The sequence below is a fragment of the Homarus americanus genome, unplaced genomic scaffold, assembly GCF_018991925.1.
Source record: "Homarus americanus isolate GMGI-L3 unplaced genomic scaffold, GMGI_Hamer_2.0 scaffold13998, whole genome shotgun sequence".
NCBI classification, from domain to species: Eukaryota; Metazoa; Arthropoda; class Malacostraca; order Decapoda; family Nephropidae; genus Homarus; species Homarus americanus.
The window spans coordinates 1-7,601 of NW_024721716.1; the positions used below are offsets into that span (position 1 = coordinate 1).

General features: G+C 46.6%; 1 pseudogene; it reads right to left on the reverse strand.

Annotated features, from left to right (window-relative positions):
- Nucleotides 1-6,635: 6,635 nt before the first annotated feature.
- LOC121861845 lies at nucleotides 6,636-7,226 on the reverse strand (annotated as a pseudogene).
- Nucleotides 7,227-7,601: the final 375 nt, after the last annotated feature.

Below are 7,601 nucleotides of genomic sequence, written 5' to 3' on the forward strand. Positions count from 1 at the left end.
TTGTGTTAGTAGGTGTGGTAGTGTTACTTGTTACATTACCTTGTGTTAGTAGGTGTGGTAGTGTTACTTGTTACATTACCTTGTGTTAGTAGTTGTGGTAGTGTTACTTGTTACATTACCTTGTGTTAGTATGTGTGGTAGTGTTAAATACCTTGTGTTGGTAGTTGTGGTAGCCTTGTTGTGTTAGTAGTTGTGGTAGCCTTGTTATGTTAGTAGTTGTGGTAGCCTTGTTGTGTTAGTAGTTGTAGTAGCCTTGTTGTGTTAGTAGTTGTGGTAGCCTTGTTGTGTTAGTAGTTGTGGTAGCCTTGTTGTATTAGTAGTTGTGGTAGCCTTGTTGTGTTAGTAGATGTGGTAGCCTTGTTGTGTTAGTAGTTGTGGTAGCCTTGTTGTGTTAGTAGTTGTGGTAGCCTTGTTGTGTTAGTAGTTGTGGTAGCCTTGTTGTGTTAGGAGTTGTGGTAGCCTTGTTGTGTTAGGAGTTGTGGTAGCCTTGTTGTGTTAGTAGTTGTGGTAGCCTTGTTGTGTTGGTAGTTGTGGTAGCCTTGTTGTGTTAGTAGTTGTGGTAGCCTTGTTGTGTTGGTAGTTGTGGTAGCCTTGTTGTGTTAGAGGTAGAGTTAGTGAACTTGGCCTCATAATTAAGTTTTCATGTTACTCTTGGTAAAATAAGCAGTGATCCCTAACACCTGGTGGTAGTGAGTGACTTAACTATTCTGTTCATCAGAAAGACAACTTACTTACCAAGTCAAAGTTTATATTCTGATTATATTCCACACAACTCCAGTTTCTTCCTTACTTGAATCAACAATACAAATGTTACTTTAACAATATTGTTTTATCGGCCTGTTAGCCGCTTGGGCAGTCGGTCACGTCGCTGTTGGCAAGTTCTGACTGTCTGTTATACACTGTTGGCAAGTACTGGCTCTCTGTTACACACTGTTGGCAAATACTGGGCACAAAATGTATCTGTACCTGCCCTAGTGTTGGTCAAGTCTGGTCTTGAAAGATTTCACACAACACTCTCTGGCAGGTTGTTCCAACAGTTCACACAACACTCTCTGGCAGGTTGTTCCAACAGTTCACACAACACTCTCTGGCAGGTTGTTCCAACAGTTCACACAACACTCACTGGCAGGTTGTTCCAACAGTTCACACAACACTCTCTGGCAGGTTGTTCCAACAGTTCACACAACACTCTCTGGCAGGTTGTTCCAACAGTTCACACAACACTCTCTGGCAGGTTGTTCCAACAGTTCACACAACACTCTCTGGCAGGAATTGTTCCAACAGTTCACACAACACTCTCTGGCAGGTTGTTCCAACAGTTCACACAACACTCTCTCTGGCAGGTTGTTCCAACAGTTCACACAACACTCTCTGGCCGAGGTTGTTCCAACAGTTCACACAACACTCTCTGGCAGGTTGTTAACAGTTCACACAACACTCTCTGGCAGGTTGTTCCAACAGTTCACACAACACTCTGGCAGGTTGTTCAACAGTTCACACAACACTCTCTGGCGGGTTGTTCCAGCAGTTCACACAGCTTACTCTCTGGCAGGTTGTTCCAGCAGTTCACACAACACTCTCTGGCAGGTTGTTCCAACAGTTCACACAACACTCTGGCAGGTTGTTCCAACAGTTCACACAACTCTCTGGCAGGTTGTTTCAACAGTTCACACAACACTCTCTGGCAGATTTGTTCCAACAGTTCACACAACACTCTCTGTGGAGTTGTTCCAACAGTTCACACAACACTCTCTGGCCAGGTTGTTCCAACAGTTCACACAACACTCTCTGGCAGGTTGTTCCAACAGTTCACACAACACTCTGGCAGGTTGTTCCAGCAGTTCACACAACACTCTCTGGCAGGTTGTTCCAACAGTTCACACAACACTCTCTGGCAGGTTGTTCAACAGTTCACTGACACTCTCTGGCGAGTTGTTCCAACAGTTCACACAACACTCTCTGGCAGGTTGTTCAACAGTTCACACAACACTCTCTGGAGTTGTTTCCAACAGTTCACACAACACTCTCTGGCAGGTTGTTCCAACAGTTCACACAACACTCTCTGGCAGGTTGTTCCAACAGTTCACCCCAATAACACTCTCTGGCAGGTTGTTCCAACAGTTCACACAACACTCTCTGGCAGGTTGTTCCAACAGTTCACACAACACTCTCTGGCAGGTTGTTCCAACAGTTCACACAACACTCACTGGCAGGTTGTTCCAACAGTTCACACAACACTCTCTGGCAGGTTGTTCCAACAGTTCACACAACACTCTCTGGCAGGTTGTTCCAACAGTTCACACAACACTCTCTGGCAGGTTGTTCCAACAGTTCACACAACACTCTCTGGCAGGTTGTTCCAACAGTTCACACAACACTCTCTGGCAGGTTGTTCCAACAGTTCACACAACACTCTCTGGCAGGTTGTTCCAACAGTTCACACAACACTCTCTGGCAGGTTGTTCCAACAGTTCACACAACACTCTCTGGCAGGTTGTTCCAACAGTTCACGATTCTCACTTTACAAAAGTTTACCCTTACGGTTTTCTGGATTCTGCGGCTTCAACCTTAAGCTGTGACCCCTAGTGGGACGGGCATCTGCCAGCTGCTGGTGTAAACATATGACTGAGTAATGTCCTCTGAGGTGTCCGTTTATAGTATAAGCTAGGCAGTTGGAGACGTTCTAATCTCTCTGGATAACTGAGGTGCCGTAGTGCAGGCACCAGTCTGGTGGCCCTCCTTTGGACATTTTCACTCAACTGACAATCCCGAGCTCATCTCGGGGACCAGACGGGTGACAGTCAGTAGTTGACCAGCAGGTGTGAGGGTGTACTGTGAGGTACAAGAGTTGTGTAGTTATAATGAAGGTGTTTGTCAGTTGACCAGCAGCAGGTGTGAGGGTGTACTGTGAGGCACAAGAGTTGTGTAGTTATAATGAAGGTGTTTGTCAGTTCACCAGCAGGTGTGAGGGTGTACTGTGAGGTACAAGAGTTGTGTAGTTATAATGAAGGTGTTTGTCAGTTGACCACCACCAGGTGTGAGGGTGTACTGTGAGGTACAAGAGTTGTGTAGTTATAATAAAGGTGTTTGTCAGTTCACCAGCAGGTGTGAGGGTGTACTGTGAGGTACAAGAGTTGTGGAGTTATAATGAAGGTGTTTGTCAGTTCACCAGCAGGTGAGGGTGTACTGTGAGGTACAAGAGTTGGGGAAGTTATAATGAAGGTGTCATGAGTAATCACGAGCAGGTGGGTGGTACTGTGGAAAAGCAAGAGCTGTGTAGTTATAATGAAGGTGTTGTCAGTTGACCACCACCAGGTGTGAGGGTGTAACAGGAGGTGCTGGGAGTTGTGTAGTTATAATGAAGGTGTGTTTGTCGGGGCTGACCACACCACCAGGTGTGAGGTACTGTGAGGCCAAGAGTTGTGTAGTTATAATGAAGGTGTTTGTCAGTTCACCAGCAGGTGTGTGAGGGTGTACCTGTGAGGTGGCCAAAGAGTTGTGTAGTTATAATGAAGTTGGGTGTTTACCAGTTCACCACCAGGTGTGAGGGCGTACCAGAGGCCAAGAGTTGTGTAGTTATAATGAAGGTGTTTGTCAGTTCACCAGCAGGTATGAGGGTGTACTGTGAGGTACAAGAGTTGTGTAGTTATAATGAAGGTGTTTGTCAGTTCACCAGCAGCAGGTGTGAGGGTGGACTGTGAGGTACAAGAGCTGTGTAGTTATAATGAAGGTGTTTGTCAGTTCACCAGCAGGTGTGAGGGTGTACTGTGAGGCCAAGAGTTGTGTAGTTATAATGAAGGTGTTTGTCAGTTGACCACTTGAGCAGGTGTGAGGGTGTACTCAGAGGTACAAGAGTTGTGTAGTTATACGAAGGTAGTTGGTCAGTTGACCACCACCAGGTGTGGGTGTACTGTGATAAAGGGCCAAGAGTTGTGTAGTTATAATGAAGGTGTTTTGTCAGTTCACCAGCAGGTGTGAGGGTGTACCAGAGGCACAAGAGTTGTGAAGTTATAATGAAGGTAAGTTTGTCAGGCTGATCCACCTCACCAGGTGTGAGGGTACTGTGAGGTACACAAGAGTTGTGTAGTTATAATGAGGGTGTTTGTCAGTCCACCAGCAGGTGTGAGGGTGTACTGTGAGGCACAAGAGTTGTAGAAGAGCACGAAGGTGTTTGTCAGCCCACCAGGTGTGAGGGTGTACTGTGAGGTACAAGAGTTGTGTAGTTATAATGAAGGTGTTTGTCAGTTCACCACCAGGTGTGAGGGTTTACTGTGAGGTACAAGAGTTGTGTAGTTATAATGAAGGTGTTTGTCAGTTGACCACCAGGTGTGAGGGTGTACTGTGAGGTACAAGAGTTGTGTAGTTATAATGAAGGTGTTTGTCAGTTGACCACCAGGTGTGAGGGTGTACTGTGAGGTACAAGAGTTGTGTAGTTATAATGAAGGTGTTTGTCAGTTGACCAGCAGCAGGTGTGAGGGTGTACTGTGAGGTACAAGAGTTGTGTAGTTATAATGAAGGTGTTTGTCAGTTGACCACGAGCAGGTGTGAGGGTGTACTGTGAGGTACAAGAGTTGTGTAGTTATAATGAAGGTGTTTGTCAGTTGACCACCACCAGGTGTGAGGGTGTACTGTGAGGTACAAGAGTTGTGTAGTTATAATGAAGGTGTTTGTCAGTTGACCACCACCAGGTGTGAGGGTGTACGGTGAGATACAAGAGTTGTGTAGTTATAATGAGGGTGTTTGTCAGTTGACCACCAACAGGTGTGAGGGTGTACTGTGAGGTACAATAGTTGTGTAGTTATAATGAAGGTGTTTGTCAGTTGACCACCACCAGGTGTGAGGGTGTACTGTGAGGTACAAGAGTTGTGTAGTTATAAGGAAGGTGTTTGTCAGTTGACCACCACCAGGTGTGAGGGTGTACTGTGAGATACAAGAGTTGTGTAGTTATAATGAGGGTGTTTGTCAGTTGACCACCAACAGGTGTGAGGGTGTACTGTGAGGTACAATAGTTGTGTAGTTATAATGAAGGTGTTTGTCAGTTCACCACCAGGTGTGAGGGTGTACTGTGAGGTACAAGAGTTGTGTAGTTATAATGAAGGTGTTTGTCAGTTCACCAGCAGGTGTGAGGGTGTACTGTGAGGTACAAGAGTTGTGTAGTTATAATGAAGGTGTTTGTCAGTTGACCACCAGGTGTGAGGGTGTACTGTGAGGTACAAGAGTTGTGTAGTTATAATGAAGGTGTTTGTCAGTTCACCAGCAGGTGTAAGGGTGTACTGTGAGGTGTGGTGTGGTGGATGTAATCCTAGACAAGGTTCTTGAAACTCCAGGGCACGAGCAGTAGATATATTCAATAAGTGTACAAGACTGGGCGTGATAGCCAACCGATACAGGAGCGATTACTAGGGACCCCGGACCGTAGGTAGGCTGAGGCCGATCTGAGGGAAATTAGCTAGCCAGGCAAGGGGAGTTGCTAGACATTCCTAGGACAATAAATGAGGTCTTCTAATTACTCGACTAGCGCGGTACAGACATAGTACATCGGGACATAGTAAATGAACATAGGCATTAGACATAAGCATGGACATCAGACATGCTATAATATTATGTAGTAATAAAGACATGTGAATAAATGGTACAATGAATGGTAACAAGAGTCCTGGTGTCAGGCGTGTTCACATATCTTGGTATGTACATATCTATACACCTCCCTCCCCCTTTACGCTCGTAGTGCAATGTCGAGCGGCTACGGACTCTTTTTCCATGAGTCGGGGGGAGCGGCGAGGGACAATGGGAGGATCAACTGACGACCTTCGTTCCTGGTCTGGGCAAGGGGGCACAGGGGACGGGGAGGAAGGTTCGTCACTAGAGGATGGCACTGGGCGGAGATGGCGTCTGTTTCGCCACCACACACGACCATTGGGGAGGCGGACTTGGTACGAACGGGACTCGCCACGGCCCATGACGACCCCGACCTTGTCCCAGCGGTGTGACGTCGGGTCCTGGATTCGTACTTGCTGGCCGACAGTCAACCTGGGAAGGGGGCGGGCGTGGGCGTCATAGTGGCTTGTCACTTGGGCCATCCGGGCAGCCTCACGGCGGTCGCACTCGTCCGCCTTGATCTGCCATTCATCTAAGAAGGACTGGGGGTGGGCAGGCACAGAAGTACGAAGGGGGCGGCCATACAACACCTGGGCAGGAGAGCGTCCGGCAGGGGTAGGGGTGTTACGGAGTTCCAGTAGGCCCCTGTCGAACTCCTCGCAGTCCAGGTTCCCCGTCGGTGCTGTCTTGAGGATGAGGTATTTTGCGGACTTTACCGCTGCCTTGGCGTGGCCATTCGCCTGCGGGTAATGAGGTGAGGTGACGATGTGGTGGATAAAGTAACCGAAGTGAAGGAACAGCAATAAAAATAAGAATGATAGCAGGAAGGATTGTTCAAATTACTTCAATTGTTTGGTTTTCAAGGAGGAAACGATTAACAAAAGCGTTGGGGAATATAGCGGCTATCATATAACCAACAAAAGTAGTAATTAAAATTAGTACAACCATAGTATGGTCATGAAAGAAAATAAGTTGCTCTATAAGGGGTGACGCGGTGTCTTGGAATCCTAGGTGACCTCATGTTGCCATTACTAAAAGGAAATAATTTTCCCTAACAGGAGCTTAAATCCTGCACATCTATCTGTCATTTTAGTAGTTAGTGATTATAGGGATTTCTATATAACTGTGGTCAGCTGGGGGATAAGCATGCTGTCATTCAATTGAAGTAGGTAAAAATAAAGAAAATATAATAATGAATCTAAGAACGGCTACAAGAGAAATTATTGATCCAATAGAAGATAGAACATTTCATGCGGTGAATGCATCAGGATAGTCAGAATATCGTCGTAGTATTCCATTTAATCCTAAGAAATGTTGTGGGAAGAAAGTGATATTTACTCCTGTAAATATAGTTAAAAAGTGAATTTTTAATCATTTAGGATTTATAGATAGCCCGGTAAATAGGGGAAATCAGTGGGCGATTCCTGCAAAGATGCCAAAAACTGCGCCTATAGACAGGACACAATGAAAGTGAGCAACAACATAATATGTATCGTGAAGAATAATATCAATAGATGAGTTAGCAAGAACTACTCCTGTAAGACCACCAACTGTAAAGAGAAAAATAAAACTCAGAGCTCAAAGAAGAGATGGGCTGTAATTGATTTGGGTACCTTGAAGGGTGCTGTCTTGAGGATGCGGTATTTTGCGGACTTTACCGCTGCCTCGGCGTGGCCATTCGCCTGAGGGTAATGAGGTGAGGTGACGATGTGGTGGACGCCCCAGCGTTCGGCGAAGCTCTTGAACTCGTGGCTATTGAACGGGGGCCCACCGTCGGTTCGGAGGCGGAGAGACACTCCGACTTCCCGGAAGAAGCAACAGAACATCCGGATGACCCTGAAAGAGGTGGTGTCCCGATCACAGGGAACCACCACGGGCCATCCAGAGAGCCTGTCGGCGACCACCAGGAAAGACTTTCCGGCCACATGAAAGAAGTCGGCGGACACGGACTCAAAGGGCCGCTTCGGGAGGTCATTGCACAGGTACCGCTCTTGTTGCTGGCT